At 41.8% G+C, this 24,916-nt stretch overlaps 1 protein-coding gene and 1 long non-coding RNA gene across 2 annotated transcripts in view; both read right to left on the bottom strand.

The window, feature by feature from the left end:
• GHITM (growth hormone inducible transmembrane protein) overlaps nt 1-449 on the bottom strand; it is a 12,252-nt gene extending 11,803 nt beyond the window's left edge. The window contains exon 1 of the mRNA XM_014940466.1: nt 401-449. The gene's annotated coding sequence lies outside the window, so the exon portion shown is untranslated. The remainder of the gene's footprint in view (nt 1-400) is intronic.
• A 3,606-nt stretch (nt 450-4,055) lies between these two features.
• LOC106887066 overlaps nt 4,056-24,916 on the bottom strand; it is a 34,503-nt gene continuing 13,642 nt past the window's right edge. Inside the window, exons 2-3 of the long non-coding RNA XR_001411793.1 lie at nt 4,977-5,161; nt 4,056-4,111 (exon numbers count right to left, since the gene is read on the bottom strand). This is a non-coding gene — a long non-coding RNA (uncharacterized LOC106887066). The remainder of the gene's footprint in view (nt 4,112-4,976; nt 5,162-24,916) is intronic.

Genomic DNA, 24,916 nt, shown 5'->3' with positions numbered 1-24,916 from the left:
AATAAACCCCCCTCTTCCACTGGAATGATAAACTTTGCAGGAACTTAGAGTAACAACTGTGATTTTTTTGAAACTGGTATTTGAGACAATTTTAAACATCAGATTAGGAACAGGAATTAGCGACAACAGAGTGTTAAAAACAAATCATCGTTCCGGCGTGTTAACTGCAAAGGCAGCAGTAAGGGCGCTGCGCAGACACCCTCCCGGCCCAGGCTGCTCTGAGGGGAGCAGGAGAGCGGCCAGCGCCCACCTCGGGCCTGGGCCGGGCCGCGGGCCCTCGCTCGCTGTGGGCCGCACCCATTCCCCGTTTCTGCCTCCGCCCGGACCCGCCTCCGCCCAGACCCGCCGCCGCCCCTCGGCGAGCCCCCGTCCCGCGGCCGCCCCCGCCCGCCCCGCACACCTGGGTGGCCGCTCCTCGCCCGCTCCGACCGACCGGCCCCGCTGCCTCACTGCGCCCACAGCACAACCGGAACGACGCCACAGAGCCAGAAGTGACGTCAGGCCGCCCCGCGCGCGGCCGGTGACTGGCTCGCTCACCCCACGTGACTGCGGAGCGCGCAGGCGCCGCTGGCCGGAGGAGGCCGGGCGGGGGGACGTGCCGCAGCGCGCGGGACGGGCGCGAGCGCCATCTTTAATAGGGGCCGGGAAGCTTCTAGAAGGCGCCTCAGGCCGGGCCCTGCCTTGCGGAACTCTGCCGTGTCGCAGGCCGTAAATCAGGCGCTGGAGGAAAGCCGCCGCCCTTCCCGCAGGGCGAGCAGCGCTGACCAGCAGCCGTGTCACCCTGCGGCGCCATTTCAACGGGGGGGGCCTTCCCGCTCCCCTCCGGCAGGGGAGAGGAGGCCAAGCCGCCCCCCGCGGGGCGAGGCGCGCCGGGCCGGGCTCTGCTGGAGCCCCAGCTCCCCTGGTGGTTGTAACCGCAGCGCCCTCGGTGTGTCCCTGGGGAGGGAGAGGGGCCCGGGCCGCGGGGCCTGCCTGCCCGCCGGGCCGCTGCTGCGGGCTGCCGGCAGGTGGCATGAGCTGTGTGAGGATACCCGAGCCAGGCCTGCGAACTGCACTTCGCCTCCACGGAGTGCAACAATCCGTCTCGTTCTCCCTTTTTCTCCCTCCCGCCCCCCTCCATTTTGTCAGCCGCTTCGTTTGCTGAGGCAGAGTTTAAAATGGCAGGGAGGAGAGGTTTGGCAGCGAGTGCACCCAAGGGGGCTGCGAGGGCCACGGTGACAGCGCCCCGACCGCGTCAGTCCACCACCAGCAGCCGAAGGTGTGCCAGACTGCTGCTGGTGTCTGGGGACAGTGTGCCTTGGCTCTGCTTGTGGCCTTTTTGTCACCTTTGCCACTTGCTGCATTTTAATTTAAGTCTTGCCTTTCTGTGTCAGAAAGTTCAAGACCTTTCCACTTCCTTCCCTTTATGGCAGAGCAGTCTAGTCTGAACTGGGAGATAAATTTCCCCCTATGTTAACTTTTCCTATACCTCTCTTCCATGTGTATATATTGCCTGCTTTAAGGCAGGTCCCTGCATGCCACATAAGCACAAAATCCAGCATTGTGTTCATAAATTACAGAAATGGGTGCTTCCAGGCCTAATCCTAGTTTTGCCCTGGGCAGAGCCTCGCAAGAGCACTCAAGTCCTTCCAGACACTAAACATTCTCTGTTGGCAGCTTCTTTCCAGCCTCACTTCAAGCGGACCTCTGAGCTTTTTTTCCAAGCTTAACCCTAACCTGAGCCCTAGGAAAGACACAGCAGCATTTCCCTGGAATATCAGTTCCTCAGGGGGATATTCTTTTTGCAGCCATTCATTTCCTTTGGCAGCTCAACTCCAACTGGAGTTCTGGCTTTTCCTTTCCACCAGCCCTAAGCCTAGGCTCAGCCAAAGGCTTGTCACACGGCTCAGTCCCGAGCCTTAATATTACTGGGACAAGAATTCTTTGGCAGCCCTGTTTCTTCCTTTGCCAGCCCTTTTCCAGTCCCATCCCAGCTGTATATCAGGCTTTCTTGTTCTCTCAATCCTAGTGCTGATCCGAACCCTAGTTTGAGCTATGAGCCAGGCACTATTGAGAAACATGGTATTCTTCAGAGGAGAACTCTTTTGTCAGCCTTGTGTTTGCTTTGGCAGCCCCTTTCCAGCCCCACTCCAGCTACAGCTCTGTAGTTTCTTTCAGCCTTAATGCTACACATGAATATGGTTCTTCACAGCCAAGTGAAACAGACTGTGAGAGCCTTGAACAGGATCAAAGACAAATATTACCAAAAAAAAAGAAAAAAAGGTGTGGAATATAGAATTAAGTACAGAAATAGAATGAGAGTTACAGGTACCCTTTTGAGGATTGTGAGATTAGCCTTTCTATGTCTTGGAGCCTCCTTGTTTAAATTATAAGAAAAGAAATGCAGTGAACTGCTGGTTCACAAAATGAAAGTCAGAGAAGAGAGATCAGATGTGGGAGAGGTCTGAAAGTGCAACAGCACATAGGATCTTGAAGAAGAATTTCAATGAGAAGAACGAAGCAGAAGAACGTATGACAGAAGGGTAGAAATCCATCAGAAGGGGCCAAATCTAATGGGATTCAAGGTCTGATTCATACTTACTCTGACGCCCGTTTGCTTTCCTTTGGAGTAAATGAAAATCCAGAGCTTTGAAGTCTTTTGCCCTGAGGTCTCCTACAATGGAAGAAAAAAGCTGGGTTTAGGACACAAATATGTTGTTTATTTAGAGACTTCTAGTGTTTATTTCAGAGTTTGTAACACTATAATTGTTAGGTACTAAAGGATTCATTATAATAATTAATATTTAAAATTATAATTCAGTTATTCATAGTCATAATTTATGCAAGGAATCAAACTTATCTCTTTTACTACGGCATGTAATCATGTAAAAAATTCTCCTGGGACTTTCAAATAAGATCCTCAATCCAGCTCTGTCCCAAATTGTTTCTTAAATAGTTTTGCCAGAAGCTACCCAAACCCACACAGGACCCACACTGCAGCAAATTCAGCTGTTGAGGCTTTTTTACAGAAACTTGCCCGCCAACAGATACTCCTGTTCTACTAGAGAGATGGTCAACACATGGAAGTGCTCTCGCTAGCAAAATCGGGGCATGAGCGGGGAAAACAGTGACCTTTTATGTAAGCAAGTCCCAGTCCATCAAAGAGTTTGATTAAAACCAGCAGGTTGGACCCTGTCTGTTGGTGCTGCTGTAACACGACTGTTTCTGTCAAACGGGAAGGTGGTGGCAGTGGCTGCAGTCGTGGTGCCACCTGCTATGGCTGCAGAGTGTCAGAGCAGCTGGCTGTGCCTTAGCTCGAGCTCGTGCTGAGGAAGCCACGGATGACAGCATGGCAGTGATGCTCGGTGGCGAGATGACAGCCAAATGCACACATTGAAATTTGCTTTTTAACTCTGATGCGTGGTTCCTGTATGGGAATGTGTTCCAATGTACTGTGCGTTCAACACCTGGATCGTGGTCCAGTGCTCTTTAGCATCTTCGTTAATGACCTGGATGATGGGACAGAGTGTGCCCTGAGGTTTGCAGGTGATACAAAACCAGGAGGGGTGTGCGATACACCAGATGGCTGTGCTGCCATCCAGAGGGATGGCGATTGGCTGGAGAATTGGGCAAAGTGGAATGTCATGCAGTTCCACCAAAGGGAGTGCAAAGCCCTGCACCATCCACCGGCACGGGCTGGGGCCGCCCAGCTGGGAAGCAGATTGGCAGAAAAGGCCCTGGGGGTCTTGGTGGGCACAAGCTGAAGCTCCAGTGTGCCCTGGTGGCAAAGGTGGCCAGCAGAATCACGGGCTGTGTTAGGCAGAGCGATGCTACTGGGTCAAGGGAGGTGATTTTCCTTCCAGACCTGGAGTAGCCCAACCATCGTTGGGCTCCCCAGTACAACAAAGATGTGGGCACACTGGAGAGAGTCCAGCAAAAGGCCACAGAGGGGAGTGACTGGAGCATCTTTCACACAAGGACAGGCTGAGAGAGGTGGGACTATTCAGCCCAGAGAAGAGAGGGCTTAGGGGATCTTATCAACGTGTATAAATACCTGATGGCAGGGAGCAAAGGAGGAGCCAGACTCTTCTCAGTGATTTCCAGTGACAGAACAAGAAGCAATGGACATCAACTGAAATACAAGACATTTCATTAAACACATAATAATTTTTTAAATTATTACATTTTTTTTTTTTTTTACTGTAGGGGTGATTGAACAGTGGAACAGGTTGCTCAGAACATTGTGAAGAGAGATTTTCAAAAGCTGTTTGGACCTTGTCCTAAGCAACTTGCTTGTGCAGGGAGGTTGGCCTACATGATCTCCAGAGCTCCTTGCCAATCTCAGCTCTTCTAGGAGTCTGTGAAGTATTAACATAATGATGATTTCTGAAGGATCTGAAGCACTTTGGGTTTTTCAGGCCTGGTATGCACCGATAAGAGGTGTTTGGAAAAGAGTAAACATTTTCTCCAGGCGGTAGGTAAAAAAAGATATTTCCAAAGAAACAAAAATGCCAAAAAGAAAAAACACAAAGATACCGTTTCTTTGAAAATAGGTGAACAATTCCTCAGAAATCAAAAGTATAAGCAGGAAAACTTGTACAGACACAAACATTTCCTACAATTTTAATTTCAATAGGCAATTTCACCTACATCATGTTTTGCATTTGCTGGAAATCTAATAGTTTTCTAGGCAGGATCAAGTACAGTTTGATATTAAAGGATTAAAGTTTAATTAGAAATTTTGCAAGATCAGAAAACATCATTGTGAAGGGACTTGCCTATCCCGAAGGGATGTGTGAAGTTGGCGGGGCAGGCAGCGGGGCAGATGCTGGGTGAGGGATCAGCCCTTTCCCTTCTTCCCAGCCCTGCTGGTTCCCAGGAATGAAATCTCCCTTAAAAGGCTGCTGCCGGGGCCCAGGGGATGTCTCCAGCTGCCGTGCCCCAAGGGGAAAGCTGGTCTGACTGCTTGACTCCCAAAGAGACTCGTCCAAACTCACCTCCTTGTCTTGTATGAGAAACTTCATATTTTTTTCAAAGAAGTCAGTCTGTTCTTACAGATAGATGGTTTCTTCAGGGATTTTGTTGTCTCACCGTGAAAGCGAGGATCGTGAGCAATGCAGTCACCTTCCAGGAGGTACCATGTGACATTATTTTTAGCTGTGCGCTCTGCCTTTTCAGCCACCTGAAATGTGACAGGAAAAAACTCTTATATTTAGTCCTGTGCAATCCTGGAAAGCTGCATGAGCCACAACGAGCCCATTATTTTGCTAATAAATAGGGTCAGTGTCAATTTTCAATCTTAAGCTTTTAACTCTGCAGTTCTGGCACCCTCCTGCAGAAAAAGACATCTCTGTCTGTTGTTCACATGGCTGTGTTCATCAGCAGAAAATAAATAAATCTGTGGTTAGCACAATTTCTCCTTAGGGTAAACTTTGCCATTGAAGTTTTTCAAATTAGAGCTGAAGAAAAATATTTTGAAGGTTTTCTGGCTGTGCTGACTCTAGCACTTCAGATATCTCTCCCAGCAGATTACAGGGGACTTTTGCATTTAATCTGTTCCTGCTACTCCTGTGACAAACACATATTCATTAAGCATCATGTTCTTATTTTAGATTAGATATCATAAAACAGTGCAGTGTGGAGGGAATTTGGGGAGACATTACTGATATCTTTCTCAAAGCCTGGCAAGAAAAAAAAGCCATTAAACAGAATATTACTTTACTGTGGAAGAGTTAGGTATTTGGATATAGATCCTTCTATGCAGGAATCTGAGCAGTAAGAACAGGCTGGGATGTGCCAAAAATGAAGCAGTGTCAGTATTTCCACAGCTGTGAGAATTTTGGGGGTCTGTAGACATTTTAAAAATAATTTATATATACATTTATGTAAAAAAATAATTTAAGAATAGAAAACAAACCATATATCTGTTTGCAAGCTCTGAAGCAGCCTAAAAAACAAAACAATACATCTGAAAGAACAAAAATAGCAGCTTTATTTTAAATGCCTATTTTCATACTGGTAGAAGTGTTCTGCCTGTCGCCGGTACTTTTTGTGAGAAACAATACTACTGAGTACACGTACACGTTTGCTCTGCAAGTAGTCTGCAAACTTACTAAAGAAAAAGTCTTTCAGGTAGAATTTATGGAAATGTGCATGTCATGGAGTAGCTTTATGGGAGGAACAGGTTCTGCTGGGTGTTTTTTCAGTCAATACAATGCGTTCCTTCTTGGGCACACTAAAGAATGGAACGTCGTATCAAGCTGTGGTGATGAAGCAGCTTTTGCTTTTCAAAGCCCTAACGAGGAATAGAATCTAAATGGCCACATCTTCTACTGAGAAATTCCTGCATCCATTTTTTCTGTCATTCATATTTAAGCCCTATTTTGTAGAAATGACTTTGTTTTTATATTATCTGAGAGGAAACATCACCCAGGTTGTATTTAACATTTTTTGTAGGTTGGATTCCCCATGGCCATCCTAATGCCCCCGATGAACTCCTGTCTCTAATCTGCATCTGTTTCCTTAAGGAAGGCGCAGAGCTACCTTCGCTACAGCCTTCTTGGGCCCTGCACAGCCATCCCCTCTTACTTTGGGGCTTTCCCTGGTCACTGCAAGTGCCCAGCCCTTTTCCCCCTACTGCCCATGTTCCCCCAGGCTTCCCCTTGGTCACAATTCCAGCACTCCTCCATCTGCTTCCAAGCCTGCTGTGGTTTATCCTTGCTTTCTCCCTGAACTTCACCAGTCCCTTCCCTCTTCTGTTCGCTATCCCATACCAGCTGTGAAATGTAATCAAGTCTTGGTTAAAGGCAGTTTCAATCTCTCCCCTTATTTTCTTAACAAGAAGTCTCCTTACTTTTTTCAGACATTAAACAGGGATTTTGATACTAAAGAGCATTTTCTTTCAAAACATACTGTGGGATTCATTCTGGCCTAGACAGTTTATAACCATTTAAATAAATCTTTTTGCCCTGAAAAATGTTAATGGTAAACTTTATCAACTACTAAAATAAACTTCAGAACTTGGAAGTTTGATATCAAGTCTTACATTTTCCATTAATTATGTATTTTACATCTTATTTGGAAAATGAGGGCTAGAGCATTCATTCTATTCCCATATTTAACTGAGGTTAAAATACACAAAGGTATATAAACTGGGATGTCAAATCTCCAGTTCAGTAAGTTACTTAAGGTTGTGCATAACTATACTACTACTTGGAACAGCACTTGAATGTATTTAACTTCAAGCACGTGCTCAAAACTGTTGCTTTAGGAGTCGTGCGTTGGTTACTCAAGTGCTCAGAGATAAGTGAAGATGAGTCCTTTGGTGAACAACGACCTGACATTGTACGGTTATAAATGAATACATTAGATAGACTATTTTGTTCACTGAAGGTTCTATTTGAATAAATTGTACATAAGAGGACATTTCTTTTTCTTGATCTATGTTTTAGAGTCTATAGCATGAATTATTTATTTACATCAGACAACAAAAAAAGCTAAAATAGCTTAAAAATATTTTTCAATGAAAGGGTGAAATCTCCATTTACAGCATGAGACCTCTCAACCTCCAAGAAATTGCTATTCATTTTGTTTAAATACAACAAATACTCATTTTCCTAAATGCCTGTGAACTCTATACTGCAGCAAAAAATGACCTGGGGCTTTTTCTAAAATTGCTGTTTGCGCTTTCTAATCAGTTTTAACATGCAGGGCACTGTTCTTCTGCAACTTCCTGAAAAGAAAAGCTCTTTGAAATTCAGTAAGCTTTGATTTAAAGTGATTGGTTTCCACCTGGATGGAATGAAATTTTCTTCTTGGTAAGTTTATTAGTACATTAAAAGATGCAAATTAATTCATAATTCTTTCAGCTCATTCTCTTGGGAACAATTACACAAGGAAATTATTAATGTACAAGAAAACAACAGTTAAAAATTTCAAAGGGCAACAGCGGTGTGGAATATATGAAAACATTTAGACCTAGCTAATAGCAGAACTCAGTTACAATAATAACAGTTCATAAACCAATTTTAATTTTTCTGTATTTGTAAACTGATAGCAGCCACATGGAGCAGACAAAGAATCAGAGACCCCAGCAAAATAAATTTACAGTCAAAGGCCCTGTTCTCAATGAAGTGCTGCAGAAACACGGTGTGAAGAGTTGAGCACATGCTATGGAGCCTCTCACAGCTCACCCGTTTCAGTGTCTCTGATGTATACCATTCCACAATGATTGAATACAAGACTATCATCTCAATGTAAGCCTCTGCACGCTGATAAACAAGCCCAGTATTTTCATCTGGATAATGAAAACCCCTCAGGATCCAGTTAATATTTGATGAAAAAACAGATTTGCTGCTTAGGCTTCTTTGATGCACTTTTTTTTTAGTTAGGATGTTAAACAAGTCAGCCACTTTCCTTTCCTTTTTTTTTTTTTTTCCCATAATTTATCCAGCATGCTTTTAATGTTATGTATCTGATGAAAATTTCAAATATTTTTTGCAATCAGAGTCATAACACAGGCTATCACCAGGATACTTGTAATTACTCTTGGTTATCTGCTTCCAGCACTCCCTGACATCTGGCTATCAATGAAAAGACTGAGAGGGAAACACATATTCTCAAAATGTTATAAAACAAGCATTGCTACCAAGGGAAGTTTGCCCATAACATAAGCATTACCCTGTCTTAAAGAACTTGCCCTTTTTTAACTTTAAGCACAGCTATATAAATACTGGAAGTCTGATCACAGCTTCATACACTGGGGCAAGGCAATAAACGGGGATATCACCTGAACTGAGAACGAGATTAGGTTATGGATACACAGGAATAAAATAACTTGTATTGGACTCACTCACATACACCTTTAGCTACAGACTCCGAGGAGCACTGTTTACAAATTACATACGTTTAAATTTGAAAAAATAAGGCGTGCTACGAATATTTTTTCTCAGTTTTCAGAATAGCATAAGAATTGAAATAATAAAAATCTAAATAACATAGATTGACAAAAATAAATCCTCAAGAAGAAGCATGGATACAGTAGAACTGTTGTACCTACAAATCACCCAGACAAAAATCCATGTTCTAAATACAACAATATTTATTGGATTTTCTAGTGACAGTAGGCCACTTCCAAAACTGCCTCCCTCAAAAAAATTCCCAAATTTGAGACATTATTTTGACAATGTGTATAAAAGAAAAGAGAAGTTTCTACATGTTAAAAAATAGTACTGTTGAAAATATCGATCAAATTCCTGTTCTGTCCTGCTCCTGCAGTTGCCTGACTGGGTGAATATATTTCCTTTTGCCAAGCTAAAATAGGCAGTTTGCTTCCAGAGGAGCAATTCCATCTCACAGTTCAGTTAAGGCTACTGAGAGAAATCAAGCATTATTACCTATCTAATGCCATCATTCTGTATATTTAAAAGAACATATGGACTTATTGGAAAAAAGGGAGTAGACGCTTTATGCATAATTAATTTAACATCCCCATGCAACTCAAATTGCACTAGCCTCTTTTAGCTAGTTTGTTCTCTGCTGGTTTCTGCTAGAGACTAAAATCCCCACCAACTGGGAGAGAAAGAGATGCCAAGGAATCAGAACAACATTTTTGAGTGAGAATACTGACAAGGGGCCATTACGGTTAAACAGTTTTCAAATGCAAATTTAACTATATGAAAATGCAAGCACAAATTCTTTTTGCTGAGGGCAGGAGAGAAACAGTTATTTTTCATGTCATGTTTATTTTTGCCCTTAAAAACCTCCCAAACCCAACATTATAGAAAACTTGAGAGGAAGGGTAGGCTGTATGAAGAGGTCTGTGATACACTGTGGGAAATAAGAGGGTGAGGTCAGACCAGGCTTTTCATAACCAAAATTTTAACTCTGGAACACTTTGCTTCAGGCTGTTAAATATGAAACAAGCTGATAGCATCAATTTGATTCTGAAGGGTCACGTGCCTATATGAGAAAGCTCTGATTTAACTTGAGATGGAATTTCTCTAACTTTAAGGACAAAACGGACAGAGATATTGCGTGTCACCATTGAAGTGATTTCTTGTAAGGCTAGCACCAAGGTTCAATGGCTGAGATCCCTCAGCTGTTGCCTCTGTGAGATGCCTCTTTGGCAGCAAACCAACAATGTCAGCCTAGCATAAATGTAAGTGCCAGATCCATTTCTTTCCCCCTTTGAAGTGCACAATCTTAAATGATCAGGGTAGAGCCCTGGAGAAAACAATATTCAAGTTAAGTATCATCATTGTTCTCAAGAAATTACTTCAGTAGCTATTGTAATTAATCATGGCCATTCCCTATCTATATAGACAGCAGACAGAGAAGTGTCATGTAAGGACAGTCTTTCAGAAGGAGCTTCTCCCCTTTAGACACAAGCATAGAGGTCTGGGTTAACCTGAGAACTCAGCAGGTGGCAGATAAAAAAGAGAGAGAGCTCCTCTGAATATCAGGCTCTGGGTTTGGTTACTCCATTTCTGGGATTTGGCCCTTAGCATTGTAGTCGCTCAGAAACCAGCTGCTGATTGCTACCACAGCAAAATCTGTGATATAAATGCGTGAGACTATGAGACACTGAAGGAAATCACTTTGAAAATGCAGCGATGCCTCATTGATCAGCAAATTCACTTAGGGCACTCAAGTGTTCTCATCCCTGTTATCAAAGCATTGCTCATCTACCAGAGGTGGCCAGGTGAGACACACCTCAGGTGGTGCAGCCTCCTTCCCAGTAACCAGAAAGCAAATGAACTGGAATTTTGAATCTCAGCATGAAAAATAATCTTCTTTTCTTTAAAATGGATATTGTTCCACCTGTGATCATAAAGGAGAATGAGTTGTGAGCAAGTGCCATAAAAATACCGTGGTTTAGTCTTGAAGATATTTATGGGAAGTCTCACTTATTGCTAAATGATGAAGAACAGTTATAATCTGTTATAGTTAATTTACTACTACATAAGTAAAAATGTGCTAAGAGCAGCACACTTGTTAAATTAAAACTCACTTAATGATTACACAGCACTTGGGAATAACATGCAGTTAAAGAGTAAGCAGTAAATTGATGTTTTCTTTCAAATCATTCATTTTGGGAAAATAAGACGACCAAAGCCCTTTACATTTTTGCTGGTTATAAAAAGAAACAAAGTATCAGTAAGTAGACTGGGAGGGACTTCTTGTGGTGAGTATTGGTGTACTTACTGCAGCTGATAGAACCTCCACAAGGAGGCTACTGGCTCTAATTCTCTACCCAGTTAGGGTGGGTTGAGCTGAAGTCAATATTGTTATTTTGCTATATCCCTTTTATGACAGACTGAAAAAATTCAGATAAAATACTGGTCTGAATACTACCTAGTATCTGGCTACTATTGGTTTTTTTTCTCATCACCACAGCATCTGAAAATGTGATGTACAAAATCAATCGTAATAGCAAAATTCCAAGTCCCAAATAAAAGCTAGTGCTTTCCTGTCACGGGAGCAAGGATTTCAGCTGAATCAGGGTTATTTTTTGAATAGGAAGTAACCTTGGTAATCCTGGGGCGTTGATGAGACTGGCGAGGACAAGTATATAGTAAGGAGATGGTACTGTAACACCTTTCTGCTGGGTTAGACTTTGGCATGTTTCATCAAGAAGCTGGGAGATGATCTGTCTGATCTCTTCCAAAGGATTATCAACAGAAAACACTAGATCTTTAAAAAAAAATAAATCTTAAACATGAAGAGTCCTCTACAGCAATCCCAATATACCAATTTTAGATATTTTTTTTGCCACCATTTTTTTTTATATAGAGGCTGTATAAAAGTATTGTTTCAGTAGCTCAGGAGCTGTATTGTGGCCACCCCACGTACCAGCATAAGTGGATGGCAATGGGTCAAATCTCAGTCCCCTCTGGGTGTTTTTGACAGACCCTGCTGTACGACACCTTTGGGCTAAGCCAAGGATCATTTGGGACTAGCAACCTTTCCAGTGCTAATACAGGATGAAGAAGGCTAATAGTGTGAAGCTCATCACATCACCATGGAGGAGTGGAATGGGTCCCCACTGCGGATGACAAGCCAGCTAAGTTATCCCATCTCAGAGCTACGAACCAGTGCTTTTGTTTTGTCTTTGGCTGTCAGAAAACCCCTCCTGCACATCCAAGCTCCAAATGGAACAATGAAAATACACAAGATGTATCTTGAATCCCTTTGCACATGCACATCTCCAGTACTGATGGTGATGCTACAGCTTCGGATCATTATTTTTCTTTTTATACACATGCTATAATTGCATGATATCGGCCAAGGAGAGTTACAAATGTAGATGTATTCACTCATTTTTTAATGATGCTTGCATAATTGGTGACATATGGGATCTTAATGAAGACTACATGCAGTATGCTGTTTGTCTAAAAAGAAATTTAAAGTACATCTTTTTGTGGTTTGTAGTGTGATCACTAAGAAGGCTGGAATTAGTGAAATTACTATATGATTAAGAGAAAGGCATTCTCGCATTTTCTACTCATTAATAAAGGAAAACTCTGCGTAGAGCAAGATTGATTAAAAGTTTATGTGTCTTTTCATGGAGACACCATAGGTAAGGACTCAGCACTGATCAAAATGAGAGCTGCTAAAAGTTGAGAAATCATTGTCTTGCAGAGAGAAAAACCTTTCATCCGTGATAAATCATAAATATTGAAAACCTGCACTGGTTGTTCAAAGAAGAGTTCTTAATAGTGTCTGCTTATGCAGGACCCATGCAAATCTTTGTGTGCAAAAAAAAAAAAGCTTTTAATTGCAGGATTTTCTTCTCAGACATTGTAGGTATATGGTGGCTGTATTTGTTATATTCTGAAGTTCTTTCAACTCACTGTAGACTTCTGCATATAAGATAAAGCCCAGGGAAGACAGAGACCCTTATCCTCCTGTCCTGAGGCTTATGGCTTTTTACCCCTCAAGTCTACTGGAGATAAAAGTTTTGCCTTGGTGGTGAGAAGCAAAGAGAGAGTATTTAGTAGTGTGGCCTGTCAGACACACACCCTCAGGAACAGGAGCCTGGAAAGTGTCAGTCTATGTATTTTCAGCTGTAGTCATTTACATCTTTCTTTGCATTCCTCAAAGGACAGGCAGGAACAGCAGCCTTCCTTTGGCAATGACAGCACAGAGTTCTCAGAGACAGCTGATGGCCTCATCTTTCACAGTTGGTCCAAAATAAACCTCGTTAAGTCAGCCCCACATAAGACTTTAGAACTCCATTTTAGATTAAGATATGAGGAAAAAACATTGGAAGAGTATTTAAAAACAAATAATTTTTGAGTCCTATCTCTTGAAAAGCACTTTGCCAGAAATCATTACAATTTGGCAAAAAAGTTTTAACTAGTCAGAGACCTCTCACACTTAACCTGAAGTGGAAAGAGGTTTTTTTGCTAATATTAAGGGGGCTATTTTTATTTGGTTTATGATGGAAAATAAGTCTCAGCCATAATTGCGGAGCAAATACAACCTCCACAACACTATATAATTTTTTAATCTAAAATGTTCCAAATTAATACAGATACCCGTAAAATCATATTGGTAAATGCACAGGCTCTGAACAGCATATTATATAGACAAGCAGACTTAACGTAACTAGATAATTTTACAAGTGCTTAGTAGCATGTGTTTGTAAAAAGCAAGCTCTGCTCTGCAATTTGGATCTTACAAATCATTTAGCATGGACCCAGAAAGGTTGAGATAAACACACAAATAAACACGCAAAATTTGAAATATATAGTGCCTATTGTTTTTGAACACGAAGTAAATGCCAAATGCATCCTTTACATAAACTATCTATACCTTCTGCATCTGTTTCATAAAAATAAATATCTGTTTTCCTAAAACCCTTGACTGACTGATGATTTCAGCAAAACACCACCACAGACTGGCAAAGGTCAAAAGCACGTTTGGGTAACCATCTTATACAGGTTTACTGAATTTTAGCCCAGAAGGAACTTGTGCACAACACAGGCCCTAAAGTCTCACATGATTTCTACATCAACTACGGAATTTCTAATTGAGGTGAAATCTTAGGATTTTCCTTTAGGAAGACACCCTTTCTGTAAAGGTATCCAGGTAGAAACTCGTTCTGTGGCTAAAATCATAACCATGAAAAACCCAGGGGTTGTTTCCAGGCTGTGTGTCTCTGGTTTGCACAGGAGATGCCAAAACCATCCTCCCACCAGAGCACCTCTGCCTTCAACTCACTTTCTCTGTTTCCCTGTTCCCAAGAAACCTTGATAGGTACTTGGTGGTGTATCTTTAGGACCTCATGGTGTAATATGGAGTAATTCTACAGAAAGCTACTGAATTTCATTGGGGCAGCAACAAGGTTCATGATTTCTATTACAGTCTTCTAGAGAGTCTTCTACTGAGGAACTCTCTCAAGGGTGGGAGTTACCAAAGGAACCCAAAGGAGTTAGAAGCTGCTAAAAATCAAGGACAACTGGTTGTATCTGCTTCTTTTGGCTGCCTCTGTCTCACTGTCTACCACAGTAAAAATGGGGAATTAGTGATACTTTCGTTTAGCGTGAACAGAAATAGTTGATTGTAAAAATAAACCCAATGAAATATTCAGTAATAAAATGGGCAAGTCACTTAATAATGCATTCAGCTGGCTTTAGTGGTTGACCTTTGCATAATTCCTTGGAGGTGAAGTGCAAACTATTTTTTTTTTGAGGCTGTATTCCTGGGAAAACAGTGCTATGAGAACTCTATATTTCACAATAAAAACAGCTCATTTTTTAGCTTTAATTATGCATATTCTTCAGTAGGTGGCCTTCTTCCTGCTTAGTAGATACTGAATCAATACCCTGGCACAGTGCTAATGGGCACTGCAGTACTTGAGGTGCCATCTTTCAAGAAGAGAGGCCGAAAGCAAGGTCCCGTCATCTCATCTCTGTGATTTTGATGGCTCTTGTGGCATTTTTTTTTTTTTTTTTTTTTTTTTAATAATATAGGTGTTGGCATCAGTGCCTTGGCCATAGTCCAAGTTGGGTAATTACATTCTGTCTCCCTAAATTTTGCTTTGTGCAGTTTTTATTTAATATGGTACTCTTCTTCTCTTCCTGCCCTAAGTTGTTTAGTGTCATTGCTGGGCACTATTAAATAACTTCCATATTTCCCCTGAGACAGCTGCATTTAAGCTGTGAGACAAAGCCTGCACGTGAAATTTGTGAACCGTTCCCAGAGAAGGAAACACAAGCTCATTTGCAATTATTACACGCCAATATTTACCTGGACAAATTCCAGCTTTTCTGCTCCCCTCCGCTAGTTTACTTTCATTTGGAATTTAACTACCCAAAGGAAAACAGGAGCTGTAGGGAACACTGTCCCTTCTCAAGAGGACACAAGGCTCATACTTGGGAGGACTTTTTCAGCAGGCGAGTAATTTTACCCTCTGTCCAAGAACATAAGCTGCCACGAGCAGCTTTCCTCTGCAACAGCAAGTGGTATTGAGGCACAGGCTGCAGAGGGATGTTGGGGCAGAGTTACCCTGTCCCAGTCAAGCAGCTGCCTTCCCCCTGTCTCACCATTCTTGGAGGGTCAGCTCATTCTTGTTCAGCCCTCCCTGTTCACCCAATACACACAGAGCTGCCCCTCCAACAGACAAATGCAAACGGGCTGTACATGAAGGTAGAAATGAAGCAAATGCCAGCACATTTCTAGATTTAGTTTACAAAGTACTCAACACGTTGAAGTTTAGTATTATGACTGAGAAAATACAAGAACTATCACTGGGAAGAATAGCTGCTATTAGAGTGGAGCAGGTAGGTCGGGCTGGTACAGTGGGAGTCCTGGAAGAGCTCCTCATAACAAGCGGCGTAATGCCACCTCTGCCACGAATATGGAGAGCCAGACCTGCAGCTCCCATGAACACCAAGAAGGAGACCTTGCCTACAGCAGAGGAGCTGCTGTCCTTTACCTGAGTGACCCAAGAGCAGCAGGGGCCAGAGAGTGCTGTGCTTTTAGGTGCTACAAGGGAGTAGGGGGGTGGGAAAAGAGAACCTGTTACAACACAAAGCACTAGAGATCCTGTGGCACAAATCCTTCTGAGGATGTAAATCAAGGTAGGCAGGTCTTCATCAGCTTGACTGAAAAGTAAATATTAAAAATACAAAACTTCAGGTGCAAGCTGTATAACCAGAGCCATCCGAAATAAGCTTATAGCTAGACCTTAGTATATCCTTTTTAAAAGATCATGTATTTGAAGTCTTAACTTGAAAAATAAAATCATAGGAGCAAAACTCTATTGCTATAAATCAGCAAGACTCCACCAATTTTCTGTATTTGAGTAATCTTAACTATGTATTTATCTCACTTGGCTTTAAAATATTGCCAGAACTTCAGGCTTCAAGGCTTTTCATACTGATAGTATTGTTGCTCTTGCCTCCATCTTTTTTTTTTCTTTTTTAAATACAGCATGCCTTTATTGTTTAATTTAAAGCTATTCAACCTTTCCTCCTGCTATCCAAAGACATTTTGCATGTAAAAACAACAATTTGGATCCAAAATCGCTACCATCTGCTTATTTATAGCAAGATCCAGCACTAAAGGGAGTCTTTATTAAGTCCTCAATGGGAGTCATGTGACAGTTTTCATTTTACTGATAAAAATGAGACTGTTTCTTTACTGGTCCCTATTATTACTTTGTGATATTCTATAACAAGAACATTGATAGAACCTTCATTTCTGGAGACCCATACCCTTCACCTTGTTGTGGCCATTGCTTTACCAGGTACATAGTGTGTGTCTGGTCCTGGCATGCCATTAGTGCCAGAATTAAATGTCTTTATAGATTTGCTTCTATTCATTCAGTGTCTGGGGGAGAAGGTGAGCTGGCAAGTATGTTCTGTTTTTCAGATTTCTGAGCTGTCCTTAGTGTGACCCTCAGAAAAAAAAAACCTACCCCAAAACCTGCAATACCAGGGTTCTAGTGCGGCAACAAAACCAAATAGCTGAAGAAAAAATGAAGCCAGTCATTGCTGGTAGAAAGTGGAGATTAAATAATTGAAGAAACCTGCATTGTGGAAGTATCAGCCACAGGAAAAAGTCAAATAGGTTTTAAACTTGCATGAAGTTTCTCATAAACTATGATCCTGAGGGACTTTGACAATAAAAAAACCCACAACCCTTCTCTGTTCAAAGAAGAGTATGTGGGAAAGAGGAAAGTTTTTAAGTTGACATCCTACTTTGGGTGGATCACTGTTCCTTCTAATGAGGACATGTAGCAGTTGCAGTGCAGCACAAAGGCAGACTTCTGCTGCTCTCAGAGTTCACTTTTGACCCTTAAAATACGGTGCATGAGGGTAAGAAGTTGTTTTTTACTTCAGAATGCTTTCAAAAATCTCATTGTTGCAGTCAAAACTATCCCAGACAGACTGAGCTCATTACACTACAAAGAAACATTTTTTTTCCCCTAACTTAGATCCAAAAGGTACTTCATTGGCTTTCATTGCGATGCATGACAAGGGCTGTGAGTTCACAGCACCAAACCCTAATATAGCCCATACTAAAACCACAGATAAAGTTCCTAGTGCTTACTGTTTCAGTTATATATACACACTTATATTAGAGGGTAAATTAAGAAAACCTAGGTCATTAACATGTATAGTAATAACTACTTTTAATACAAATACATAGATGTTCTGTCCATAAGATTGCTCAAGTTTGCAGGGCTATGGGCTTTTGCAGTGCTTACCCTACTTGCCACTGCCACCCAGTATTGAGACATCGTGATACTCCAGCGTGAACATAAGAGGAAAAAAATTCAGGAGCATTTTCAAAGCTGATGCTGATTGATAGAAGGAGCTTTATTCCCACTCAGCACACAAATTGGGATTTGTCTGTCCAAATTACACGTCTACGTATCTTTATCTGAACTCTTTGCCTAGGCTTCTTTTTCTGTCAAGGAGAGGAATAAACATTTCTAAATTTGTCTCCTGCTAAGGTAGAAATTGAACAAGCACAGATGGGTTACGCTGTAGAAATAGCTACTTTCATCCCTTGACTATGCAAGAGCATAGGCCACTACCTCTGAGAGATGCATCCAACCCCCAGTCTCTAGCTGAGTTCTTCATCTAGAAACTGAAAACACCCAGCCACTGCCCTTCCTTGCTCACGCTAAATGCAGCTTCTCCTTAGCCCTGTATAAAGCTACTGAGTATAAAGGCAATTGGGTGGTATCTGCGTACAAATGAGGAGGAAACTGAATAAAATATACTAAATGCAGCACATGCTCCAGAAAGAAAACCTCATTCAAGTGGTGGGTACTTGAGTACAAGGAGACCATGTGTAGACCAATTTGAGTGAAGTCCTGATTCATCTGAAATCAAATGCAAAACACGCAATTCTAAGCAGGCTCGGGACTTCAGCCTTTTCTGAAGAAATGGCACATTTCAAATACAGCTATGATAAAGGAAAGAACTCTGGGACTCTGGGATGCTTTTCAAGGAATGTTAAGAAGCTTAAGCCCATCTTGACAAGCTTACTGATTGTGATGTTCTGCCCACAGAATATAACAGGGATCACAGGTTGAGGCAAATTAGTTTTCCCAGGACTGGACTCAATCTTGGGCTCTCAGAAGGATAAGTTCGAAAGTTCCAGTGAGAAAAAAGCTGGAAGCAGCTCTCCCTGCCATCTCTGTAATGCACAGACAGAAAACAAATTGTTATTTTTGCACTACCTCCCAAGGAAAGCAGTAGATGCTTTTTTATTTCAACTACCTTGTTCAAGCCTATCCACTTCACAGCTTTCCCGCTCTGGCCACAAATCAGTTGCTGGTTATCAAGATTTGGACAATTCTGTCGGAATGTAATAACAGCCAGCAGTGGTGGGCAGCACAAAAGAAAAATCAGGTCATGTTATTTCAGCCAGCCAGCTAATTCTGAGCTCTGCAACAGTCAGCGGGAGGAACTTTTAAGTGGTGTGTGTGTGAATACAAACGTCAAAGATATCTGATCTATGTGCAAACTGTAACCTGACACACAAAGGAACGTATGACCTTTAACTCCATGAAATGCCTGTCAGCCAGCCGTGCTAGGGAAGAATCTACATGCAGTGCCTGTGATATGTTGATCCTCTTTTCAGGCCATCCAAGGTTTGTATCTTTTTTTCCCCAAACATTAGAAAATGAATTGACTACAACCACAGCATTCATGTAAAAGCAATGTATCTGATATGAGTGATACAGATAACAACACCTTTCATCAAAAGATCCCAGGGGTACTATGCATCTTATTCACAATAGTTTCAGTCCTGTAACAAATTCTAGCTTGAATTTATACACAAGCTGCTCCACTGAAATCTAATCATATGCATAAGCCCTCTTGGAACCAGCAACTAATGCTACACAAGAATTATGTTTGTCTCTGCTGATAACAAAACACTCTGTAGGGAAAAATACAAAAAGAAACCCTGTTAACTGTTTGAATTCCTTGAGGAATTTTGGCTATCAGATCTGGATTTTGTCCAGACCACAAAGATCATCATCCTACTCTGGCTGATAACGCTCCAAGATATTTAATGACAGATAAGCAGGATTTTGTGCATCTGAGAGGCTGAATACTCTGTCAGGAAGGTCTGAACTTTTAAATGAACTTTCTCAACTGGATGACTAATTCTTTAGCAAAGCCAGAAAAATCCCACAGTACAAATGAGGCATTAGAGTGGGAGAAAAAGTGCCTGACGTTCTGACAGACCCTGTTTTTATACATCATCCCCAGCGACCTCAGAGACAGAAAACCACATAATGTGCCATCATGAAATGAAAGAACTCCACCTTGCCTCAGACTGTTTTACTAACCTGCTGGGTCTCAATGTCTGTACACGTGAAGCCAGAAGCAATATAGAACCTTTTATTTTATTAAAGAAGAATAAATTCTCTTGTAAACATATAAATAATGAAAAAGCTTTGAATCCCATTCTCATATAGACTGTCAGATATCTCTGGTTCACTGGTTGCCAAGTTGTGATCCCATCAAAAATATGTATCTAGACTGCGTCGCAAATGTAAGAGCAGCCTAAACCTGATTGCATAGCCTGTCTCATCACACGATTGAGATGTAGGTCTGAATTTCACCAGCGTCTAGAATTTTGGTTTTGGTCAGTGTCTGCTATCAGCAAGAAAGGACAAAATTCAGAGTTAATTTTAAATGTCAGTGCTCTTTATGCTCAGAACTAGTAACTGCTACGTGGAGTCAGACCAAAGGTCCATCCTGCCTCTCTATTAGCCATGGCCTCTTGGCAATATAGCTCCAATGCAAATAGTGAGGAGTGATGAAAAGCAAATTTCAGATCTAACTCTCTCTGAACTTTGGGGAAGCTCCAAACCTGTATTTGGACTCAGATGGGAACCTATGCCAACATCACACCAAAGCAAAACTTAACCTAGGACTGCTGATTGCATTGAGAAATTACCAAAATGCAGTTCCATTTGCAGTTTCTCTTGCAACAGCCTTCTTTATCGAGCTTCTGAAAATTTGTTCTAAATATACAAAATAATAAACATGTGATAAAAACATTGCTAATCCTTTTTCATTTTAATTTTAATCCTTTCCATTGCATATCCTTTTTCCCTCCCCATGCATACCTCTTACAACAGTTAACAAGAAGCATGGGAATATTCCTGTGATTATTGTAACACATGATAGTGAAGGTGAGTTCTTTGCAGTATAAATCCCATACAGCGAACTTGAGATGCAGCGTACCCTTCTGTTCTACTCACACTAAAGGAGGCCTCTTCTTGCCCACCTTATAATTCAGTTCAGGTAATGCCTCTGAAATAATACACACTTCCTTGCCAGAAGGCAGTCATTTATCAGTGTTATCTGATAACTGCTTATTTTGAACTGTTAATGGAAATACTGTTGTCTGCCAAGTGTTGTAAAGCTCCTGCCTCCTCTACAAGTGGAATTCAGCAAATCAAAATCTGAGGGAAGAGAGATCTAACCTCTAACAGTCTTCAGGGGAAGCTTTTTACTGTCTTTCCAGAACCAGTGAAAGATCCTGGACTGTGCTATTTGGCAGCTTAGCCCCAGAGGAAGTGCAAAGTAAAAAAATATTTGAAAAGCAAGTAAGCTCAAACACATACCACTGCCAAATCATCTTCACTTGGAATAAGTCTTAGTTAACAAATCCAACCTCTACTTCAGTCTGCATACACTACAAAAAAACCCAACAACCGAACATGTGGAAATCTTGAAAGAGCATGAAATGAAAAATTGTACCAATATTCTACTGAAAGTCTAGACTCACTTTTATGTCACCTAGGGATATTTTAAAATACAGGAGCTTAGATGGTGAGAGACTAAATGGACCATAATTTAATCTCTCCACCTACCTAGTTGCGTTTCAGAAAATTAACTGTCCTGTTTTACGCTGATGGTTTTATGATCCCTTGTTTCCACAAACTCAAAAGTCTCCCATGTCCTTGGAAGAGAAGGCAACACTTGCACTTCATCCAGTCAGTGACATGGACACTCTGAGCACACACTCAAAGCTGTTCGTGTACCACTGCAAGACTGCTGCCCTCTCCATGCAGACAGAGCTGTTACTCAGCAGGAGGAGCCAGAGCTGACCCCACACCTCTGCCTCATTCAGGGGGTCCCCTCAGCAGACAGAAATCAGGCATCTGAAGGTCACCCTGGCTCTCCAGCCCCCTCTCCCTGCCTGATACCTTCTCTGCAAGGTGTGCTGTATGTGCCAATTACTGAGGAAAACCATCTGCTAGATGGGTCCCAAACAGGTAACCCAAGAAATGCCAAGGCTGATGGCCAACATGCTGTCTCTGTCTTCAGCAGCTCCAGTCCCTGCCGGAGCAATGGAGTCCCTACTCTCCCAGCACCTCTGCACTCAGGATTACCATGTTTCTTCCCCCTGTCTTCCTAAGGAAGATGGAAGAAGCCAACAGCTAGCAGTTTCCCATCAGAAAGACCCGGTGTGCATGGAGACAGTACTTAACAAGTCTCACAGCTCAATGGAAGCAGAACAGATCTTTTCACCTCTGCCCCAAGGCTGGAGGAACCATGCCTCCCTCTGCTCTACCCTTGGAGATGATTACCCCAGTCCACTTTGCTGGGCAGAACCTCTCCTGTCAGTTACTCTGTTGTGGCACTTCCCACACAACCATGAGTACCTTCAGAAGCCAGAGGGCATCAGAGGATCAGGCCTGTCACATTTTGTTTTTCCATCCTGCACAGTCTTTTAAGTTGTTCTGCATTTGATAATCCACATCCCTGTCTTGTGCCCCACTTTCCAACTTGAATCCTTCTGATTCCTTCTGTCAAATTGACAAGATAAAGGGTTCTTTTTCTTAAATATATCCTTTAACAAAACCTATATGGAATATGCTCACTTGTGTCACTGATCTGGAAAATGTGCTTTGTCTTTCTTTCAGAGAACATGCACATTTCAGATTTCCCCTAAGCTTTCATAATTATTTCTGATCTCAATAGTTTTACTTTGTCAGCCCAGCTGATACCAAGCAGATGAGAGAAGCGATTTGAGGGTGGATTTTGTATACAAGGGAGCAGAGGAGAAAACCAGCAATAAAATTCTGGTAATTTCTCATTTCATTGTAAAGACATGTTATGGGTATTTGCATATTCTGGCTGTGAAGTAAACAAAGCTGTAATCAGATGACATGGCAAGAAAGGCTTGAAATGTTATTCAAGACTTAAGGTATAAGCGCTTATTAAATAACAAACATTTTGTATGAAGACTGCTCAAAGGAAAATGTCACATTAGGCACCTTGCTCGCTAACTGGAGCCTATTCTCACAAATACCATACCATGGGATACTGAACATAGAAATTTTATATACGTGAAGTGTGTGTACACTACATTGAACATGTACATGACCTACTAGTTTAGCTCACAATCCCAGCAGATAAAAGACTAGCTCCTGTAGAGCTCCTGGCACGCTGAGGGAGCTGCTTTCAGCATTTCACTCAGCCCCATCGCTGCATCCATCATCCAGCCTCAGAATGGGAGGGAAGATGAGACAGGAATTATCAAGCTACAGCTTATAATGGCTGAGTCATAACACTAAATGCCTCTAACTCAAATTACAGGGTCATTTAGGAGGTATGACTTGCTGTGACACCTGCTGAAGAAAAGAGGAAACTCTGGGTACTTAACATTTTAGAATAAAACTCAGTTTCCCTTCAGCTGTGTTTAGTGCCTGAACAAACTCCAGGACACTAACCCCAGTGCCAATTTAATACAGACTTCTATTTGCGGAGGCTCATTAACGTTGTGCACAACTGCTTAAAAAAAGGTTAAAGTCTTGGCAGAAAGCAGCAATAGCAACTATCGATTCAACTCTAGAAACTCTCCAGCACTTACCCTGAGACTCACCAGCCGGGGAAACACTGGAGCACTGAGCAGAGTTTTAATCAGACACCAAAGCACAGCCCAGCCAGTGGCACAGACGGGCTGCAGGCACAGGGACAGGTCACCAGCCTGTCCCTGCAGCCACCGCTCTGTCCCTTGGGGCAACAACTGATGCAGTCTGTGGGGGCAAAGCTGCTGGCATCCCACAAGCTGCTCTCCACCAAATCAAATCTGCTTATACACCTCCCTTAGCTACATGCTTTAGTTCTTCATAAGAAGAACTTTAAAAATGAACTTTAAATGCTTTAAAAATTAGACACCACCTTTTTGAAGGCCTTTTAAAATACTAGAATACTATGAATTTCCTCTCTTGTAATTCCTTTTGATGTGCAATTTTGATTGCTACCCCCTTTGTAGATACTTGGGCCCATAAAAAAAAAAAAAAAAAAAAAAAAAAACACAAAACCACACAGAAAACAAAAAACAAACCCCCCAGCTATGACATAGTATCTGATGAAAAAATACTAAAATAGCACATACCTTTAGGGTTTTTTGGGGGGGAGGAGGGAAGGTATTTTTTAAAAACATGAGAAACAAGCACAGTTTTGGACCTACTTTTTTTTTTTCTGATGCAATGGCCTGCAACAGCCAGAACCCAGAAACTCCCTGTGAAAGCCATCACGGGGCCAGAGTTCATCCTAACACAAGCTTTGATTTACAGATACTCAAGCTTATGCTAATCTGACTTTCCACATACTGGGGTTTGCTTTGGTCTTTCCAAGGGCATGCTTTGCCATTTTGCTTACAAACACTTAAATTGTAAAGTTTCATAGCTTCTAACACTTGTGCACAATTAGAGAGATGTATTTTTGAAGTTGGAAGTTTTACCTTTTCTTTTGCAGTCTGGGATATTACAGGGGTTAATGAACACACATCTCAACGAAACAGAAGTTGCCATGCTCCAAAGCAAAGTTTAAACTCATAATTCTGAACTAAGATAAAAAAAACCCCATCAGATCTTCCTAGCAAAGTATTGCAGAACAGTTACAAGTACGTTTTAATTATCTATCACTTCTCTCTTCCAGGGAAGGTTAAAAATATGACTCCAAGTACCAGCCTGGTTAATATAAACATCACTAGGGATTCTCATAGCATAAAGTTTCCATACTAGGGACAGTTACTGCAATGCAACATAATCTCCGTAACACACAAATCTAGGCATAGAAACTTGAAACATTGGGGCAAAAAAAAAAAAAAAAAAAAAAGAGAGAGAAAGAAAAAGATGAAATAGAGAGAAAAGTAGATCCAAAAAGTGTTTTCTGCTTATTCATAACAGCAGTGGCTTTAGAAATGGGTTGGAAGAAACTCAGGAAAAACCTCCAAACCAATTAAAAATTCATCCAGAAACAAACAGAAGCAAAAATGTGAACCTGGAGAGGCACAGGCATTGTACAAGTTTTGATCAGGTGCTGGGCTTGATGGTCCAGGCTCACCTTTTACTACCTACATCTTCTCTTGCTTCAGATCTATAGTGTATAATGGAGATCTCCAAATCCTTTCACTAAGATTAAGAGCAGACATTAGT

Source organism: Calidris pugnax, unplaced genomic scaffold, assembly GCF_001431845.1.
Source record: "Calidris pugnax isolate Ruff unplaced genomic scaffold, ASM143184v1 scaffold39, whole genome shotgun sequence".
NCBI lineage: Eukaryota > Metazoa > Chordata > Aves > Charadriiformes > Scolopacidae > Calidris > Calidris pugnax.
The sequence above is the reverse complement of the archived record's forward strand: the minus strand, read 5'-3'. Positions and strand labels throughout refer to the sequence as shown.